Genomic DNA, 22,429 nt, shown 5'->3' with positions numbered 1-22,429 from the left:
CCACTGAATTGGGACCCAAAAAAGTTTACCTGTATACAATATTCATAACTTTTCACTGCTCCCTTTTTAAGCACAAGTGAAATAGTTTTATGCATAGAAAAGTCAATCATAGAATAGTATAATTTCAAAATATTATGTTCCAATGTTCCAATCAGGTTGCATATAGGAGTAAAATCAACTGGAAACTAAATGTAATTTTTGATTCTCAAAAAAAAATTTCAAAATATTATGTTCCAATGTTCCAATCAGGTTGCATATAGGAGTAAAATCAACTGGAAACTAAATGTAATTTTTGATTCTCAAAAAAAAATTTTTTTTTGATTCTCCCAAATTTATTAAGTAGATAATAATAAACATAATGGCTGCTTAGCTAATACTGTTGGTCACTGCATAACCTATGTATGTATTGATATGGTAATAATTACAAAACAGACTTTAAAGCAATTGATATAGTTTTTTCCATGTTATATATTTTTAACATTTCACATTCAATGGAAGATTTCACTATTTCCTAGAACAAGCACTATTTTAATGTAATTTCATAGCATTGTACATTTGTATGATTAGCTTTCATTACAATACTATAAGGCACTAGAGTTCTGCTTCAATTGATAGAAAACAGATTGTATTTTGTATATATACTTAGTCACCAGGTATCTAGTCACAGAGATTATTGCATAATCTCCTTAAAGCAAATATTTAAAACTATGCCCCAGATATTGGTCATGATTAACAGATGAAATAACTTTCAAAGCTCTATAATCTTTTGAAGATTTCCAGCAAAGCAGGTTTTCTGATTTAATTCAACAAAAAATACCACCCTATAAATCTATTTAAATAGTAGATATGTGTTATAAAGCCAAGGTGAAATGCTCTCAAAAGACTATTACATCGTGAAGCAGAATTCTAGAAAAGGTTTCCTAATACCACTATATGGCATATCTTTCCCAATCTTCAAAGCCTATACTTTTCTTTCTTTCTTCATAGGAAGACAAACTAGACCACTTGGGGTGTGTGTGTGTGTGTGTGTGTGTGTGTGTGTGTGTGTGTGTGTGCACGTATATTGGGGCAGGAGATTACAACTCTTCTCTCAATGCTTGGCAGTCATTCATCTCAGAGACAGGTAGGGGGAGATTAGAATATCCATCTTGCACATGTAATCAGTAGTGAAGTGTAGATAGTGAAACAAAAACATTTTATCCTACATCCTTCCCTTTTATTCCCCTAAACTCACATTTCCTAGGATGCTGGGGAGCTAGCCATCGCTTTTAGTGGATGACCACCTGCCACAGCACAAAAATTACGAATTCACATTCATTGTATCACTGTGCCCAAGAATGTATACAGTGGGCTTGGCAACATTATTGTGAAATCCAATTTTCATGGATTCTAAGATGAACAACGGAGAAGGCAATGGCACCCCACTCCAGTACTCTTGCCTGGAAAATCCCATGGATGGAGGAGCCTGGTAGGCTGCAGTTCATGGGCTCGCTAGGAGTCGGACATGACTGAGCGACTTGACTTTCACTTTTCACTTTCATGCATTGGAGAAGGCAATGGCAACCCACTCCAGTGTTCTTGCCTGGAGAATCCCAGGGATGGGGGAGCCTGGTGGGCTGCCGTCTATGGGGTCACACAGAGTCGGACACGACTGAAGTGACTTAGCAGCATACAGCAAGGAAGATGAACAAGGTGGCTTCTGTCACATATGTTTCTCATTTCTCCACCAGCTTTAGAATGAATTCTCTTTAACTTATCCCTATCAGTGTATTAAATTGATACAGAAATGGTATGGACCTAACCATACAGAAATGGTACAGACTTAACAGAAGCAGAATATATTAAGAAGAGGTGGCAAGAATACACAAAAGATCTATACAAAAAATATCTTAATGATCCCAGATAATCAAAATGGTGTGATTACTTACCTAGAGCCAGACATCCTGGAGTGTGAGGTTAAGTGGGCCTTAGGAAGTATCACTATGAACAAAGCTAGTGGAGGTGATGGAATTCCATATGAGCTATTTCAAATCCCAAAAGATTATGCTGTCAAAGTGCTGCACTCAACATGCCAGCACATTTGGAAAACTCAGCAGTGGCCATAGGATTGAAAAAGGTCATTTTTCATTCCAATCCCAAAGAAGGGCAATGCCGAAGATTGTTCAAACTACTGCACAGTTGCACTCATCACACACACTAGCAAAGTATGCTCAAAATTCTCCAAGCCACACTTCAACAGTACGTGAACTGAGAACTTTCAGATGTTCAAGCTGGATTTGGAAAAGGCAGAGGATGAGAAATCAAATTGACAACATCCATTGGAACATAGAAAAAGCAAGAGAATTCCAGAAAAGCATCTGCTTCATTGACTATGGTAAAGCCTTTGACTGTGTGGATCATAACAAATGTGGAAAATTCTTAAAGAGATGGGAATACCAGACCACCTTACCTGCCTCCTGAGAAATCTGTATGTAGGTCAAGAAGCCAATTAGAACTGGACATTGAACGACACCCTGGTTGCAAATTGGAAAAGGAGTACATCAAGGCTATATACTGTCACCCGGCTTATTTAACTCATATGTAGAGTACATCATGTGAAATGCTGGGCTGGATGAAGCACAGGCTGGAATCAAGATTGCCAGGAGAAATAGTAACAACCTCAGATATGCAGATGACACCACCCTTATGGCAGAAAGCAAAGAGGAACTAAAGAGCTGCTTGAGGAAAATAAAAGAGGAGAGTGAAAAAAGCTGGCTTAAAACTCAACGTTCAAAAAAATAAGATCATGGTATCTGGTCCCATCACTTCATAGCAAACACATGGGAAAACAATGGAAACAGTGAGAGACTTTATTTTCCTGGGCTCCAAAATCACTGCAGATGGTAACTGCAGCCATGAAATTAAAAGACACTTGCTCCTTAGAAGAAAAGCTATAATCAACTCAGACAGCATATTAAAAAGCAGAGACGTTACTTTGCCAACAAAGGCCCATCTAGCCAAAGCTATGGCTTTTCCAGGAGTCATGTATGGATGTGAGAGTTGGAACCATAAAGAAAGCTGAGCCCCAAAGAATTGATGCTTTTGAACTAGTGTTGGAGAAGACTCTTGAGAGTCCCTTGGACTGCACGGGATCAAACCAGTCAGTCCTAAAGGAAATCAGTACTGAATATTCATTGGAAGGACTGATGCTAAAGTTGAAGCTCCAATATTTTGGCCATCTGATGCGAAGAATGGACTCACTGGAAAAGATCGTGATGCTGGGAGATATTGAAGGCAGGAGAAGGGGATGACAGAGGATGAGATGGTTGGATGGCATCACTGACTTGATGGACATGAGTTTGAGCAAGCTTTGGGAGTTGATGAAGGGCAGGGATTCTGGCATGCTGCAGATCATGGGGTCACAAAGAATTGGATACAGCTGAGCAACTGAACTGAACTGAATCAGTGTCTTATTTCCTCTGTTCTTAGTGCAACTGTTCATAAGTAGAGCTGGCTGTTTTTTTTTTTTTTTTTTTTTAATGAATCTGAATTGAGTAAATAAATATTTGTAAAATGCATGCTTAATTTTAAAATTCATCTTTTAAAAATTTACTTCATTTCTTTCAGAAAGTTCAGTATCCAGGTTATATTTAATTTTGTTTGCTTTCTGGGTGGCTTGGTTTAAACAAAAATTCAATGAAAAAAATTTGGATTTGGTACAATTATATTTTCGGTACATAGCATGCCAGATTTTGATTTATAATTTTATGCTCTTCATTTCCCTAATTCACTGAGCATAAACATCCATTAGGGAAAGTTTAAATTATTTTTGATAGGCTGCACACATTTCTACATATAGAGAGACTATAATATATGGATGGTTGTAAAAGACTAAAGTATACAGTATGGAGAATGACCCTTAGAAAATCCAACAGATGAGAAGCAACTCAACAAGCACATCAAGAAAAGTATGAGAGGAAAGAAGATGATACAGACAATAAAAATGATAAACTTTCCACCTTTCTCAGCAACATCAAAAATAATTCCAGCAATAGAATGGAGTAAAAAAGCAAGTAATAGTTAATGTGGAACAACAGTTTATAAACTAAATTCAGCTTCAGGAATTGAGAAAGCTAGAACTGAAGATGTTAGAGCAGAATTATCTAGAAGCAAAATATGCATGAGGTCGAGAAAAAAAACGACAATTTAACAGAGGTGGAACCAAACAGAAATTCCTAACAGATCAGTGCTTATTCTCATGAAGCGTAACAGTAGACAAACCAAGAAATAGAAAGCAAGTGTACCAAAGGCCCATCTGCCACCAGAGAAGAAAACTATTTAGCTTCATTGGTTATAAGGGGGTCACATGGAATTTCCAAATTGCTCTTAGTATTGCTCACTATTTAAACATGATTTATACAATATGACTTTGTGACTTATGGAGCAATCTAGTAAATGAATTTCCATATATATGCAATATATTTCACATGTTATCAGGAGGTGTGAGATTATGTGACAACTAGAAGATTACATTAAATTAACTACTTATGATAATTAATTTATTAAATACTAACAGAGATATTTCTTAAATATAACTCACTGTTATCCCTATATGAAGCTACTATGGTCACTTGAAAGTAGGCCCATATGGATTCATTCTATTATAAAGCCAGTGAGAATCACCTCTTGGTACTGAAAGAGATTTTTTTTTCTTTCTTTTTTTTAAATTTTATTTTATTTTTAAACTTTACAAATTGTATTAGTTTTGCCAAATATCAAAATGAATCCGCCATAGGTATACATGTGTTCCCCATCCTGAACCCTCCTCTCTCCTCCCTCCCCATAACATCCCTCTGGGTCGTCCCAGTGCACTAGCCCCAAGCATCCAGTATCGTGCATTGAACCTGGACTGACAACTCATTTCATACACGATATTATACATGTTTCAATGCCATTCTCCCAAATCTTCCCACCCTCTCTCTCTGCAACAGAGTCCATAAGACTGTTCTATACATCAGTGTCTCTTTTGCTGTCTCGTACACAGGGTTATTGTTACCATCTTTCTAAATTCCATATATATGCGTTAGTATACTGTATTGGTATTTTTCTTTCTAGCTTACTTCACTCTGTATAATAGGCTCTAGTTTCATCCATCTCATTAGAACTGATTCAAATGTATTCTTTTTAATGGCTGAGTAATACTCCATTGTGTATATGTACCACAGCTTTCTTATCCATTCATCTGCTGATGGGCAGCTAGGTTGCTTCCATGTCCTGGCTATTATAAACAGTGCTGCGATGAACACTGGGGCACACGTGTCTCTTTCCCTTCTGGTTTTCTCAGTGTGTATGCCCGGCAGTGGGATTGCTGGATCATAAGGCAGTTCTATTTCCAGTTTTTTAAGGAATCTCCACACTGGTCTCCATAGTGGCTGTACTAGTTTGCATTCCCACCAACAGTGTAAGAGGGTTGCCTTTTCTCCACACCCTCTCCAGCATTTATTGCTTGTAGACTTTTGGATTGCAGCCATTCTGACTGGTGTGAAATGATACTTCATAGTGGTTTTGATTTGCATTTCTCTGATAATGAGTGATGTTGAGCATCTTTTCATGTGTTTGTTAGCCATCTGTATGTCTTCTTTGGAGAAATGTCTATTTAGTTCTTTGACCCATTTTTTGATTGGGTCATTTATATTTCTGGAGTTGAGCTGTAGGAGTTGCTTGTACATTTTTGAGATTAGTTGTTTGTCAGTTGCTTCATTTGCTATTATTTTCTCCCATTCTGAAGGCTGCCTTTTCACCTTGCTAATAGTTTCCTTTGATGTGCAGAAGCTTTTAAGTTTAATTAGGTCCCATTTGTTTATTTTTGCTTTTATTTCCAATATTCTTGGAGGTGGGTCAAAGAGGATCCTGCTGTGATGTATGTCAGAGAGTGTTTTGCCTATGTTCTCCTTTAGGAGTTTTATAGTTTCTGGTCTTCCATTGAGATCTTTAATCCATTTTGAGTTTATTTTTGTGTATGGTGTTAGAAAGTGTTCTAGTTTCATTCTTTTACAAGTGGTTGACCAGATTTCCCAGCACCACTTGTTAAAGAGATTGTCTTTAATCCATTGTATATTCTTGCCTCCTTTGTCAAAGATAAGGTGTCCATATGTGCGTGGATTTATCTCTGGGCTTTCTAGTTTGTTCCATTGATCTATATTTCTGTCTTACAAAAAACCTCGAATAGCCAAAGCTATCTTGAGAAAGAAGAATGGAACTGGAGGAATCAACCTACCTGACTTCAGGCTCTACTACAAAGCCACAGTTATCAAGACAGTATGGTACTGGCACCAAGACTGAAAGAGATTAAGCATACTCTTTATTTACTGAGCATTTACTATGTGACAAACACTGATGTTAAGGGCTGGAAACATAATTGTAAACAACACCAACAAGATCTGTGGTCTTACAAACAAATAAGAAAACATAAACAAATTAGTAAGATAATTTCAGAGGGTGCCAAAAGATGTTTCAAAAAAAAAAAAAGAGCAACCTGATAAAGAATTTCTAGCAATAAGGTTTCAATTTGTCTGTTATCTTCTGCATTTTACACTTGAAACAGCCATACTCATGATTTTATGTTGTGAAAGTGTAATTATTAACTTGGATTTTAGGAGTATTATATCAATAACAATAATGATAACAATAAATGTCATAACTTTTAACCTATGATATTTATTTCCAAAAAGAATTTAAGACATGCCATTTGAGTAATTAATAAATTTGAATGAGCATAGTAAATTAATAATAGCATCAAAGTTCATTGCACATTCAATATAGGATACGGACAATAAAACAGTGTGATCTGCCATAATTAATCTTTGCTAAAATTGCTTTTATTTATACAATTTTCTAGAGAAATAACTAAATCATAAATTGGCATTAAATAAATGCAATGTTTTATTTTTATAGATACTACCTGAAAGAATATGATTATAACCCTTACAAGATTGTCTTAAAACTCAATGTATGGCAAAACCAATACAATATTGTAAACTAATTAGCCTCCAATTAAAATAAATAAATTTATATTAAAAAAAAACTCAATTAAGTGTAAGAAAATTAGAAGAACCAGAAGTCTTTACCATTTTTTTAAAAAGAGCCTAGAACTATTCTGAGCTTATTCCTTTGGTTTATAACTCTCTTCTGAGATCCTCATTGCTGTCCTTGGTGGATCTCTGGTTCTCAATTTTCTCAAAATTAGCATTTCCAACAACAGATGTCATCTTTGGCAGTATGATCTGTTTTCTCTCGTCTTTAGTAACTATCAGTTCAGTTCAGTTTAGTCGCTCAGTCCTGTCCAACTCTTTGCAGTCCCATGAATTGCAGCACGCCAGGCCTCCCTGTCCATCACCAACTCCCGGAGTTCACTCAAACTCATGTCCATCGAGTCGGTGATGCCATCCAGCCATCTCATCCTCTGTCATTCCCTTCTCCTCCTGCCCCCAATCCCTCCCAGCATCAGGGTCTTTTCCAGTCAGTCAACTCTTCGCATGAGGTGGCCAAATATTGGAGTTTCAGCTTCAGCATCAGTCCTTCCAATGAATGCCCAGGACTGATCTCCTTTAGGATGGACTGGTTGGATCTCCTTGCAGTCCAAGGGACTTTCAACAGTCTGTAGACACAGTCAAATCTAAACCCATGATTTTTCAAATCATCACCTGGCAAACACCACAATTCTCCCACTTTCTCCTAATTTTACTGCTTTCTCTTTCTTGCTCTCTCACTCTCTCACTTTTTCCCCACTCTCCTTCTTTTACTTCTTTTGACCCTCTTTCTCTGGGACTGAGATAAGAGTCACTCCTCATGCTTCCTAGTTCTCCAAGATTGTGTTATCAGGTTAATTGTTTTATACTGAGCTCTAATTAATTTCTAAAATTCATTCTTTCATTTTAACTCAGGGTCTTTTCACATACTACTCTTTAAGACTGAAATAAGTACCATGTTTTTAACATTTTCTTAATTTGTGAAGCTAGCCTTAAAGTTTCAAGGTTAATATAAATTCTCATTCTCCTTCTCTGCCCTCACAGAGCACCTGTGAATATTGTTATCACATAACTTATTATGTTATTTGATAGTAAGTTTTATATCTTCAGTATTATTTTATATTTTCATTGAAATAGGTCAGTAAGTCCCTAATGCTGAGCACAATGACTGATGAAAAGTATGTATACACTGAAATTGTTTATCAAGAAAATAAATGAATATAAACTTGATACATACCCTATCTTTCTGTATCTAAGCATTCATTCATATTTTTAATGTAAATTGTCAATAACTCTATCTCATACCATTATCAAATGCTTTAATTCTTTTCTTTATTTAAGGTCCATCTAAAGTTATATTTCCTTCAGAGTTCTTCAGTTTTCTTAGTTGAAGGTTATTTCTCTGTTAAACTCTTCTTTTGGCACTTAATACTGATTTCATCTTATTATATACATTCCACAAATTATAAGAATTTGGAAAATGAGCCACACTGGATTTATCGTTGAATCCACAAGCACATTTCAAACTATAGATAATAAATGATGCTGATTATATAAAGTAATCCCTCTTTACAAAATTTCTCAACGTGTGTGCTACAGAAATTAGCCACCAAAAATGCTTTTGGGAATGAGGGAAGGTACACTAGTCAAAAGGTTTTTGAGTTATTCTTTTGTAACTGTATCCTCCTCTCATAGTTTTTAAAAAATATGTTTTAACAAAGAATTCTTTAAATGTATTTCAACAAAGACTCTCCTCTTTTCACACTTTGCCTTAAAGTCAAATAATATGCAGTGCAATTAGTTTAATGAACCCTTTCAGAAACCACTGATGTTATTTATGTCTGGTCAGGAATGTATTCCACAGTCCCAAGAAAAATCAGCATCTTTAAACACGGTCAAAATGAAAAACTAATAAGCTTTCTATTATGTTCTGCAATATAAGTAGATATACTATCTTAACAACAAAAATAATCCATTTATGGATGGCATCAAAAGCACTATTTCACTCTATTCAAGTCATGAATACTCTGTGTATGGGGTGTACAGATAGTGACACTGAGCAGACTGTACTTTTTTTGTCACAGATTTCTGACTCTGCTCTTGATTAGATGTTTGAAAGTCACTGGCCTACAGAACATACAATCCTACATGGTTTTAACAAGAGCATTAAGAGGCTACGTATTGTGTTATATAGTCCAATTTCTCAGAAGCCAGACACACTAAAGAATTTTCAAGGCATATAAGAGAAGTAGTCACACTTAGTGTTCTCTTTCCCCCTTTGCTGCTGAATAGTGTCATTTTTATCTAAACACATGCTTCATAGAAATCCAGGTTTATACTTTAGATACAATATGTGTGTGTATTCAACTACCAAATTTTAACACAGATAAATAGAATAGCTGAATAGTACTACCACCAATTCAAAATTAAACTTGTAATTTCAGTCAGTCAGTTCAGTTGCTCAGTCATGTCTGACTCTTTGCAACCCCATGGACTGCAGCAACCTGACAAAAAAAATCCAGATCTAGATTCTTTAAGAGAGAATTTTACTAAACATATAAAGAACTGCAACAATTTTGCTCATTTTTTTTCCCAGAAAATAAGAGGAGGGAACACTTCTCAACTCATTTTTCAAGGCTAGTATTACCCTGATAATAAAACCAGATTCAGTTCACTTCAGTCACTCAGCCGTGTCCGACTCTTTGCGTCCCCATGAATCGCGGCACACCAGGCCTCCCTGTCCATCACCAACTCATGTCCATCGAGTCGGTGATGCCATCCAGCCATCTCATCATCTGTTGTCCCCTTCTCCTCCTGCCTCCAATCCCTCCCAGCATCAGAGTCTTTTCCAATGAGTCAACTCTTTGCATGAGGTGGCCAAAGAACTGCAGTTTCAGCTTTACATCATTCCTTCCAAAGAACACCAGGACTGATCTCCTTTAGAACGGACTGGTTGGATCTCCTTGCAGTCCAAGGGGACTCTCAAGAGTCTTCTCCAACACCACAGTTCAAAAGCATTAAGTCAGTAGAAAAACAAAAATACAAAATCAAAAACAAAATCTACAAACAAATCTATCTCATGAACTTAGATGCAAAATTCTCAATAAAATATTAGCATATTAAATCCAGAAAATAAGAAGAGAATTATATATCATGATCCAGTGAGATTTATTATGAGTTACATAAGGTTAGTTCAACAATTGAAAAATCAATGTAATCCACCATCTCAACAGGCTAAAGAAGAAAATTTAAATAATCAAATCAATGGACACAGAAAAAGCATTTGACAAAATCCAGCACATATTTGTGATAAAAGCTCTCAGCAAATTAGGAACAAATGGAATACCCTCAACTTGATAAAGGTTATATACCAAAAACCTATAATACAGTTGACATCACATTTAATGTTGAACCACTGGATGACTTTCATTAAGATTAGGCACATGACACATCACTCTCATTCATGTTCTAGAGAATGCAATAAAGCTTAGAAAATAAATAAAAGAAACATATTGGAAAGAAAGTAACTGTCCTATGTGAAGGTGACAAGATTATTTATGTAGAAAATCTCAACCAGTAGATAAAAAGAGTTCTAGAATAAATAAACACATTCAGCCAAGTCACTGGATACAAGATGAACATAAATCATTCATATTTCTAAACAGTAACAATGAATATATGGAAATTAAAATAGTTTAAAATCACAATGCAATTTAAAATTGTTTGAAATAAAAGTAAATTCTGAGGTATAGTTTCAGTACATTGCTTACAGGGTCTATCTCAAAAAAATTACACAATGCAATGAAAGAAATAAAAGATATAAATAAATAGACCAACATACCACATTCCTTAATTGGAGACTTAGCATAATAAAGAAGACAATTCTTCACAAAATGATCCTCCAAACTATTAAATGTGTATTTAATACAATTCCTGTTGAATTCTCAGCAAATTGTTTTCAAGAATATTGACAAGGCAATTATAAATGTATATGGAAAGGTAAAGATCCAGAAAATTTAAAACAATTGAAAAAGAAGAATGAAGTGCGAATAAGCCATAGCCTTTTCAACAAGTGATGCTGAAGCAAATGGAAAATGATAGGCAAAAAATGACTAAATGTAAAATTTCATAATTTTACATATTTGTGTGAATTTTTACATATTTACATTTTTACATAGTTTTCATAATTATGAAAAAACATTAGCCCAAGCTTCATGACAGACTTACATGTGAAACATAAAAGTATTATAAAACACTTTGAAAACATATAAAAGTAAATTTGAGGGATGTAGGTTAAATGAAGTTTTAGATTTAATTCAAAACCATGATTCAGAAGAAAATAATTGATAAAATGGGTCTCATCAAAATTAAATACTTTAGTGATGCAGACGATATTGAATAAAAAGATAAAAAGATAAGGTATAATATGGAAAATATTTTCATACCACACCACCCTTATGGCAGAAAGTGAAGAACTAAAGAGCCTTTTGATGAAAGTGAAAGAGGAGAGTGAAAAAGTTGGCTTAAAGCTCAACATTCAGAAAACTAAGGTCATGGCATCCAGTCCCATCACTTCATGGCAAATAGATGGGGAAACAGTGGAAACAGTGGCTGACTCTATTTTTCTGGGCTCCAAAATCACTGCAGATGGTGACTGCAGCCATGAAAGTAAAAGACACTTACTCCTTGGAAGGAAAGTTATGACCAACATAGACAGCGAACTAAAAAGCAGAGACATTACTTTGTCAAAAAAGGTCTGTCTAGTCAAGGCTATGATTTTTCCAGTAGTCATGTATGGATGTGAGAGTTGGACTGTGAAGCTGAGCACCGGAGAATTGATGCTTTTGAACTGCGGTGTTGGAGAAGACTCTTGAGAGTCCCTTGGACTGCAAGGAGATCCAACCTGTCCATCCTAAAGGAGATCAGTCCTGGGTGTTCTTTGGAAGGTCTGATACTGAAGCTGAAAGTCCAATACTTTGGCCACCTGATCTGACTGACTGACTCCTTGAAAAGACCCTGGTCTGGGAAAGACTGAGGGCAGGAGGAGAAGGGGATGACAGAGGATGAGATGGTTGGATGGCATCACTGAGTCAATGGGGATGAGTTTGGGTGAACTCCAGGAGTGGTGATGGACAGGGAGGCCTGGCATGCTGCGGTTCATGGGGTCCCAAAGAGCTGGACACAACTGAGTAACTGCACTGAACCGAACCACATATCTGACAAAGTATTTGTATGTAGAAAACATAAAGACTTCTTAACCTCAACCAGTAAAAAAGGCAAAAAAATAAAAAAAAAAAAGCAAATGAGCAAAAGATATAAATAGACATTATACTGAAAGGGTATAAATTTGAAAATAAGTATACAAATGTATATTCCTCATTATTAACCATGAGAATATGCAAATTAAATGCACAGTAAGATACCATGTTATACCTGTTACATCACACTTTAAAAAGAGTGACTCCACCAAATATGAGGATATGGAGAAACTGGACCACTCATATACTGCTGTCGGGAATGTATAATGTATAGCCACTCTGGAAAAGAGTAATATAGCCTCTTAGAAAACTAAAATTGTACTTACCATACAACCTGTAATTGTACTCTTGAGCATTATGCCAGCGATACAAGAAGTTTTAGTCACACAAAAACCTATAATCTTCAAAAACTGCTTGAGAAAACTCAAATTCTTCACAACAGATGAAAGATTCAATAAATTGTAGCACATTCATATCATGGAATACTATTCAACAATTAGTTCAGTTCAGTTCAGTCGCTCAGTCATGTCCAACTCTGCAACCCATTGGACTGCAGCATGCCAGGATTCTCTGTCCATCACCAACTTCCAGAGCTTACTCAAATGCATGTCTACTGAGTCGGTGATGACATCCAACCATCTCATCTTCTGTTGTCCCCTTCTCCTCCTGCCTTCAATCTTTCCCAGCATCAGGGTCTTTTCCAATGAGTCAGTTCTTCGCATCAGGTGGCCAAGGTATTGGAGTTTCAGCTTCCGCATCAGTCCTTTCAATTAATATTCAGGACTGATTTCCTTTAGGATGGACTGGTTGGATCTCCATGCAGTCCAAGAAACTTTTCTTTATAGTCCAACTCTCACATTGGTAGGAAATGGCAAACCACTCCAATACTCTTGCCTGGAGAATTCCATAAACAGAGGAGGCTGGCAGGCTACAGTCCATGGGGTCACAAAGAGTCGGACATGACAGCGACTAACACACACACACACACACACACACACACATACACACAGAGGCAGTTGTATGGAGAAGGAAATGGCAACCCACTCCAATACTCTTGCCTGGAGAATCCCATGGAATGAGGATCCTGGAGGGCTATAATCCATGGGGTTGCAAAGAGTCAGACACAACTGAGTGACTAACACACACACAAACACACACACACATACATACACACACACTCACACATTTGTACATGACTAGTGGTAAAACCATAGCTTTGACTAGATAGACCTTTGTTGGCAAAGTAATGTCTCTGCTTTTTAATATGCTGTCTAGGCTGGTCACAGTTTGTCTTCCAAGAAGTGTCTTCTAACTTCATAGCTGAAGTCACCATCTGCAGTGATTCTGGAGCCCAGGAAAATAAAGTCTCTCACTGTTTCCACTGTTTCCCCATCTATTTGCCATAAAGTGATGGAACCGGATGGCATGATCTTAGATTTCTGAATTTGAGATTTAAGCCAATTTTTTCACTCTCCTCTTTCCCTTTCATCAAGAGGCTCTTTAGTTCTTCTTCGCTTTCTGCCATAAGGGTGGTGTCATATGCATATCTGAAGTTATTGATATTTCTCTTTATAATCTTGATTCCAGCTTGTGCTTCATCCAGCCCAGCATTTTGCATGATGTACTCTGCATGTAAGTTAAATAAGCAGGGTGACAATATACTGCCTTGATGTATTCCTTTCCCAATTTGGAATCAGTCTATGTACACTTCTAACTGTTCTATGTACAGTTCTAACTGTTGCTTCTTGACCTACATACAGATTTCTCAGGAGGCAGGTCAGGTGGTCTGGTAGTCCCATCTCTTTAGCTAATGAAGGTGATGAAATTCCAGTTGAGCTATTTCAAATCCTAAAAGATGATGCTGTGAAAGTGTTGCACTCAATATATCAGCATGTTTTGAAAACTCAGCAGTGGCCACAGCCTTGGAAAAGGTAAGTTTTAATTCCAATCCCAAAGAAAGGCAATGACAAAGAATGTTCAAACTACTCAGCGATACAAAGAACAAATTATTGATGTACAAAACAACTTCTATGACTCTCAAAGTAATTATGTGTGAAAGCAAAAATTTAAGTGAGAAAAAAAAAGAAATCTCATAAAGGTTATATGTTCTACATTTTCACCTATAGAACATTATTGAAATGACAATATTAAAAAGATGAAAAATATGGTAGTAGTTGCCAGGTTTGGTGATATTGTATGGGGGGTGTGACAGCACATGACTATGGCTATAAAAGTGTAGTTCGAGGGATTTTTTTGATGGAGTTTTTTTGTATCTTGACTGTGGTGATGGTCACAAGAATCTATACTTGTGGTAAACTGCATGCAACTAAATACATGCACAGACACTTATAATGAATGTATGTAAAATTTGTGAAATCTGAATAAGTTCAATGGAATATCTCAATGATTATTTCCTGTTGTTACACTGGATTCCAGTTATGCAAGCTGTTACAATTGCAGGAAACTGAATGAATAGTATGCAAATGTTTCTGTATTAATTCTTGCAACTGAAGGTAAATCTACAATGCCTCAAAATAAAGAAAAATTAGAAATCTTAAATATTGATCACAATTATTCACAAACTTAAAATAGTATTATTCCTGCAAAAGGCTCCCAAAATTCAGTTGTTTATCAACTGATGAATGGACAAACAGAATGTGGTACTTCCATACAACTGAATGTTATTTGGCAATGAAAATGGAGTATTGATAAATGTTATTACACATATGAAACTTGAAAAATTATGCTCAATGAAAGATACCAGTCACAAAAGACGATATATTGAATGATTCTGTTTATAGGAAATATCCAGGATAGGCAAAACTCAAGAGCCTGAAATTAGATTGGTAGTTGTCTAGGACTGCTACTAATGATGGTTGAGATGAGTTGATGGCTGCTGGATATGAGTTCTCTTCTTGGAGTGATGAAAAAGTTCTAAAATTAGATTATTGTAAAATTCACAGAATTCTGAATTTATACTTAAAATGAGTTAATTCTAACATATGTGAACCATATCTCAACAAGTCATTTAAAAATATCTAATGAACTAAAAGAACAGAAAATATACCATGAAAACGTTAATCATAAAAATTAGGGGTGGTCACACTAATATAAATAGATCTCAAAGAAAGGAATATTACTGGAGAAAATGTAGAATAGTAGATAGTGATAAATGAATACATCTACTAAATAAGACTAAATATTATCCAGTATTATTCATGTATTTTTATCTGAAGCAAAAACTTAAACAAACAAAATAATACATAGGACACAAATACAGTGAGAGTCCTCAACAATCTTCTCTTAGTTAGTGACTAAGTATACAGAGAATCAATAAAGATACTGAAGATCTCAGATCAGATCAGTCACTCAGTCATGTCCGACTCTTTGCAACCCGATGAATGGCAGCACACCAGGCCTCCCTGTCCATCACCAACTCCCGGAGTTCACTCAGACTCACGTCCATCGAGTCAGTGATGCCATCCAGCCATCTCATCTTCTGTCGTCCCCTTCTCCTCTTGCCCCCAATCCCTCCCAGCATCAGAGTCTTTTCCAATGAGTCAACTCTTCGTATGAGGTGGCCAAAGTACTGGAGTTTCAGCTTTAGCATCATTCCTTCCAAATAAATCCCAGGACTGATCTCCTTCAGAATGGACTGGTTGGATCTCCTTGCAGTCCAAGGCACTCTCAAGAGTCTTCTCCAACACCACAGTTCAAAAGCATCAATTCTTCAGTGCTCAGCCTTCTTCACAGTCCAACTCTCACATCCATACATGATCACAGGAAAAACAATAGCCTTGACTAGACGAACCTTCATTGGCAAAGTAATGTCCCTGCTTTTAAATATGCTATCTAGGTTGGTCATAACTTTCCTTCCAAGGAGTAAGTGTCTTTTAATTTCATGGCTGCAGTCACCATCTGCAGTGAGTTTGGAGCCCAGAAAAATAAAGTCTGACACTGTTTCCCCATCTATTTCCCATGAAGTGATGGGACCAGATGCCATGATCTTCGTTTTCTGAATGTTGAGCTTTAAGGCAACTTTTTCACTCTCCACTTTCACTTTCATCAAGAGGCTTTTAGTTCCTCTTCACTTTCTGCCATACGGTGGCAACTCTATCAAAAAATTTTTCCTATATGACATTTATAAAATATATTACTCAGCAACATTTTTTTTTTAATGGACACAAAGAAAAAGACCCTATTCTGGGACACAAAACCAATCTCAACAGTTTAAAAATAATTGGAATCTTATGAAGTATGTTCTCTGACCAAAATAAATTAAACTAAAAATAAACAACAGGGGCTTCCCTAGTGGCTCAGTGATGAAGAATCTGTCTGCCAATGCAGGAGGCATGGGTTCAATCCCTGGTAAGGGAAGATCCTACCTGCCATGCAGCAAATGGGCCCATGTGCCACAACTATTAAGCCTGTGCTCTAGAGCCCAGACGGAGAAGGCAATGACACCCCACTCCAGTACTCTTGCCTGGAAAATCCCATGGACAGAGGAGCCTGGTAGGCTGCAGTCCATGCTAAGGGTCGGACATGACTGAGCAACTTCACTTTCACTTTTCACTTTCATGCATTGGAGAAGGAAATGGCAACCCACTCCAGCGTTCTTGCCTGGAGAATCCCAGGGACAGGGAAACCTGGTGGGCTGCCATCTATGGGGTCGCACAGAGTCAGACACGACTGAAGTGACTTAGCAGCTAGAGCCCAGAAACCACAACTACTGAGACCTCGCATTTCAACTACTGAAGCCAGTAAACCCTAGAGCCTATGCTCTACAACAAGAAGCCACCATCTTGAGAAGCCCATGCACCACAATTAAAGAGTATCTCCCATTCACAACTAGAGAAAAGCCTGTGCAGCAATGAAGATTCAGCACAGTCGACCTATTTAGAAAATTACTAAAAACAAATAACAACCACTATCAAGAAACTGATCAAATATTTGAATATTAAATGACATATTTCTAAATAACTCAAATGTGAAGGAGAAAGCAAAATTGAATCTGAAGTCTTTGAATTGAACTAAGTCAACAACCTGAGTATTTACAGCAAGTAGAGAAAATTTTACAGTATTATGTTACTGAGCTGAAAATAATGAAGTTTCAAGTCAATAACCTAAGTTTTAAGAAATTAGGAGGTGAAAGCAAGCCAAACCCACTTCAAGCAGAAGGGAAAGGGATAGCGAAAATAAGACAGAAAGCAAAAAATTAAAAACAGAAAAACAATACAGAAAAATCGATAAAACTAAAACCTTGTTCTTTGACAAGATCAATAAAGTTGATAAAGATCCTAGTAGACTAATCAAAGAAAGAGAATACAAATTACAAAACTAGATAAGGATTTACCATCAAAGACAATACAGATATTTCAATAATATTAATGCAATATTCTAAATAAAATCTTCATTCCAGCTAATTTGAAAAATCAGGTGCAATGGAAAACTCCTTAAGGTATATACTGCAAAACCTCATTCTACAAGTGTTAGGGAAATTAAATAGGTAGTCTTGTTTAGGCTTCAGAGACAAAGCAGAGCAGTCCTTTGACTTTGTTCTAACCTTGCTGGACACTGACCTGACCGTGAATGCCCTGACCACCTGACTGCTGTGAGTGCAAATCTTGTGGTACCACAGATTATAGATAAAATAGAGCATGAAACTTGAGATTGTTGAGCCCCTGGAGGAGGTTTGGCCAACCATGCCCCCAAGCTTAACAACAGTCCATTTTTCAAGACAAAACAAACAGCATTAACTGAAAACAGAGCTTCAGTTTTCTCACAGACTTACAAGTGTATCAGTTTGATTCCTGGGATTATAAGCAAGAACTAAAACAGCAATTTTTATAGTCTCACCAATGGAAGGAACATGCTGTCTGGGACTTTTTCCCAACAGGGACTTCTGATGTGCTGTGTCATGGGATTTCCCAACATTGTTTAAGTCTTAACGTTGGTCAAAACCCAATTTGTAAGGTAGCCTCCTCTATTTCTATTTCTCTTTTCTTTTAATGTTAGTATATTGAAAGTAAGCTAGATAATTTTTATTTGTATATAACAAGAGTGTTACTTCACTAACAAATCCTTTAAAACTGAGATAGAAGTAAAAACTTTCTATAAAACAAGAAATAGATTACATGGACAGTAAATTCTTTTCTACAAATAAAGTTCACAGTAAAAGTAGAATTTCAGGCCCAAATATATGCATGCTAAGTCGCTTCAGTTCAGTTCAGTCACTCAGTCGTGTCTGACTCTTTGCAACCCCATGAATTGCAACACTCCAGGCCTCCCTGTCCATCACCAAGTTGCTTCAGTTGTGTCCAACTCTTTGAGACCCTATGGAGTGTGGCCTGCCAGGCTCCTCTGTCTAAGGGGTTGTCCAGGCACGAATACTGGAGTGGGTTGCCATGCCCTCCTGCAGGGGATCTTCTGACTCAGGGATCAAACCAGCATCTCTTATGTTTTCTGAATTGGAAGGTGGGTTCTTTACCACTAGTGCCACCTTAGAAGCCCTAATAGTTACACTGAATTCTACCAAATATTTAAATAAAAAATAATATCAGTTATACACAAAGTTTTTCAGAAAACAACAACAACAAAAGAAAGTGCACACCAGTTAGTTTTATAAAGCTACCATTGCTCCTATAACAAAGATGTCCAATAACAGTAAAAGGTAGAAATTGGTAGGCAGTCAGTGTAGAACTCCATTGGCCTAAAGCTATACCATCTTGCAAACTCCTGGAATGTGTCCTTGGTCTAATGAATTCAGTTCAGTTCAGTCGCTCAGTCGTGTCTGACTCTTTGCAACCCAATGAACTGCAGCACACCAGGTCTCCCTGTCCATCAACAATTCCCAGAGTTCACCCAAACTCATGTCCATTGAGCCAGTGATGCCATCTAACCATCTCATTCTCTGTCGTCCCTTTCTCCTCCTGACCTCAACAGAGTGCAGGAAAGGCATCAGGGTGTTTTCAAATGAGTCAGCTCTTCACATGAGGTGGCCAAAGTATAGGAGTTTCAGCTTCAACATCAGTTCTTCCAATGAACACTCAGGACTGATCTTCTTTAGGATTAACTGGTTGGATCTCTTTGCAGTCCAAGGGACTCACAAGAGTCTTCTCCAACACCACAGTTCAAAAGTATCAGTTCTTTGCTGCTCAGCTTTCTTTATAGTCCAACTCTCACATCCATACATGACCACAGGAAAAACCATAGCCTTGACTAGACAGACCTTTGTTGGCAAAGTAATGCATCTGCTTTTAATATGCTTTCTAGGTTGGTCATAACTCTCCTTCCAAGGAGGAAGTGTCTTTTAATTTCAAAGCTGAAATCACCATCTGCAGTGATTTTTAGAGCCTCCCAAAATAAAGTCAATCACTGTTTCCACTGTTTCCCATCTATTTGCCATAAAGTGATGGGACCGGATGCCATGATCTTAGTTTTCTGAATGTTGAGCTTTAAGCCAACTTTTCCACTCTCCTCTTTCACTTTCATCAAGAGGCTTTTTAGTTCTTCTTCAATTTCTGCCATAAGGATGGTGTCATCTTTATATCTGAGGTTACTGATATTTCTCCTGGAAATCTTGATTCCAGCTTGTGCTTCTTCTAGCCCAGCATTTCTCATGATGTACTTTGAATATAAGTTAAATAAGCAGGGTGACAATATATAGCCTTGACGTACTCTTTTTTCTATTTGGAACCAGTCTGTTGTTCTATGTCCAGTTCTAACTGTCTTCCAGATCTGCATACAGGTTTCTCAAGAGGCAGGTCAGGTGGTCTGGTATTCCTAACTCTTGAATAATTTTCCACCGTTTATTGCGATCCACACAGTCAAAGGCTTTGGCATAGTCAATAAAGCAGAAATAGATGTTTTTCTGGAACTCTCTTGCTTTTTCCATGATCCAGTGGATGTTGGCAATTTGATCTCTGGTTCCTCTGCCTTTTCTAAAACCAGCTTGAACATATGGAAATTCACAATTCACATATTGCTGAAGCCTGGCTTGCAGAATTTTGAGCATTACTTTACTAGCGTGTGAGATGAGTGCAATTGTGCGGTAGTTTGAGCATTCTTTGGCATTGCCTTTCTTTGGGATTAGAATGAAAACTGACCTTTTCCAGTCCTGTGGCCACTGCTGAGTTTTCCAAATTTGCTGGCATATTGAGTGCAGCACTTTCATAGCATCATCTTTCAGGATTTGAAATAGCTCAACTGGAATTCCATCACCTCCACTAGCTTTGTTCGTAGTGATGCTTTCTAAGGCCCACAGGACTTCACGTTCCAGGATGTCTGGCTCTAGGTCAATGATCACACCATAGTGATTATCTGGGTTGTGAAGCTTTTTTTTGTTCGGTTCTTCTGTGTGTTCTTGCCACCTCTTCTTAATATTTTCTGCTTCTGTTAGGTCCATACCATTTCTGTTCTTTATCGAGCCCATCTTTGCATGAAATGTTCCCTTGGTATATCTAATTGTCTTGAAGAGATCTCTAGTCTTTTCCATTCTGTTGTTTCCCTCTATTTCTTTGCATTGATCACTGAGGAAGGCTTTCTTATCTCTTCTTGCTATCTTTGGAACTCTGCATTCAGATGCTTATATCTTTCCTTTTCTCCTTTTCTCTTCTCTTCTTTTCACAGCTATTTGTAAGGCCTCCTCAGACAGCCATTTTGCTTTTTTGCATTTCTTTTCCATGAGGATGGTCTTGATCCCTGTCTCCTGTACAATGTCATGAACCTCCATCCATGGTTCATCAGGCACTCTATCAGATCTAATCCCTTAAATCTATTTCTCACTTCTCACTTCCACAAATAACCATAAGGGATTTGATTTAGGTCATAACTGAATGGTCTAGTGGTTTTCTTTACTTTCTTCAATTTAAGTCTGAATTTGGAAATAAGGTGTTCATGATCTGAGCCACGGTCAGCTCCTGGTCTTGCTTTTGCTGACTGTATAGAGCTTCTCCATCTTTGGCTGCAAAGAATATAATCAATCTGATTTCGGTGTTGACCATCTGATGATGTCCATGTGTAGAATCTTCTCTTGTGTTGTTGGAAGAGGGTGTTTACTATGACCAATGCATTTCTTGGCAAAACTCTATTAGCCTTTGCCCTGCTTCATTCCATATTCTAAGGCCAAATTTGCCTGTTACCCAGGTGTTTCTTGACTTCCTACTTTTGCAATATCCTTAAGAATAGGCAAACTAAAATGAGATACCACTATCCATTTAGGAGGGCTCCCCTTGTGACTCAGCTGGTAAATAATCCACCTGCAATGCAGGAGACCTGGGTTTGATCCATGGGTTGGGAAGACCCCTTGGAGAAGGGAATGGCTGCCCACTCCAGTATTCTGGCCTGGAGAATTCCATGGACTACAGTCCATGTGGTCACAAAGAGTAGGACATGACTGAGCAACTGTCAGTTTCACTGTCATGCACTTAGGAAAGCAGCTGATTAGAACATCACACTGAACTGACACATCAAATTAAAATAATTTTCATTTCAAAGGCAAAAATTTTCAGGTTTGAAAAGGTTAAGAGAAACTGGAACTTTTACACATTGCTGATAAAATGCAGTGTGGCAGAGACACTTTGGAAAACATTGCAGCAATTTTTTATAAAAGTACACATTCACTCAGTAATTTCACTCCTAGTCATTCACCTAAGAGAAGTGAAATATATGGCCATAAAAAGACTTGCATACAAATGCTCATGCCATCTTCTTTCCTAATTACAAAAAGTCAAAAGTGGCAAATAAATATATTTGGTACATTCATATAATAATCTGTTACTTACCAATAAAAAGGAATGAAATGTTGATACATAAAACAACACAGATGAATCTCAAAAGCACTGTAAGTAAAAGAATATACATGCCACATACTATAGGTCTGCATACTGTATGACTTTTTTATATGACATTCTGAACAAAGGAAAGACTTACAGATGTTATAACTGGTTGCTGAGGGCTGGAGGTAAGGGGGAAATTATTACAGAGTGACACAAGAAAATTTGGGGCGGTGGGCAGTTGAGGTTTAATTCCTCTAGTTATAAGGAGAATAATCTTTTCAAATAATTTAAAATGACTTTCTGTCATTTTTTTTGGGAGAATAGATTTGTTTCAACTTTATGCTTCTAAACATGGAAATATACATATTATATTTTAATGTTATTAATT

The 22,429-nt window shown here is 37.0% G+C and overlaps 1 protein-coding gene across 1 annotated transcript in view; it reads right to left on the bottom strand.

The window, feature by feature from the left end:
* Positions 1 to 22,429, bottom strand: part of CSMD3 (CUB and Sushi multiple domains 3) — a 1,470,240-nt gene that overhangs the window by 949,432 nt on the left and 498,379 nt on the right. The window lies entirely within an intron of this gene.

This window comes from Bos taurus, chromosome 14 (assembly GCF_002263795.3).
Source record: "Bos taurus isolate L1 Dominette 01449 registration number 42190680 breed Hereford chromosome 14, ARS-UCD2.0, whole genome shotgun sequence".
Classification (NCBI taxonomy): domain Eukaryota; kingdom Metazoa; phylum Chordata; class Mammalia; order Artiodactyla; family Bovidae; genus Bos; species Bos taurus.
Note: the sequence above shows the minus strand (reverse complement) of the source record. Positions and strands in the feature narration are given on the sequence as shown.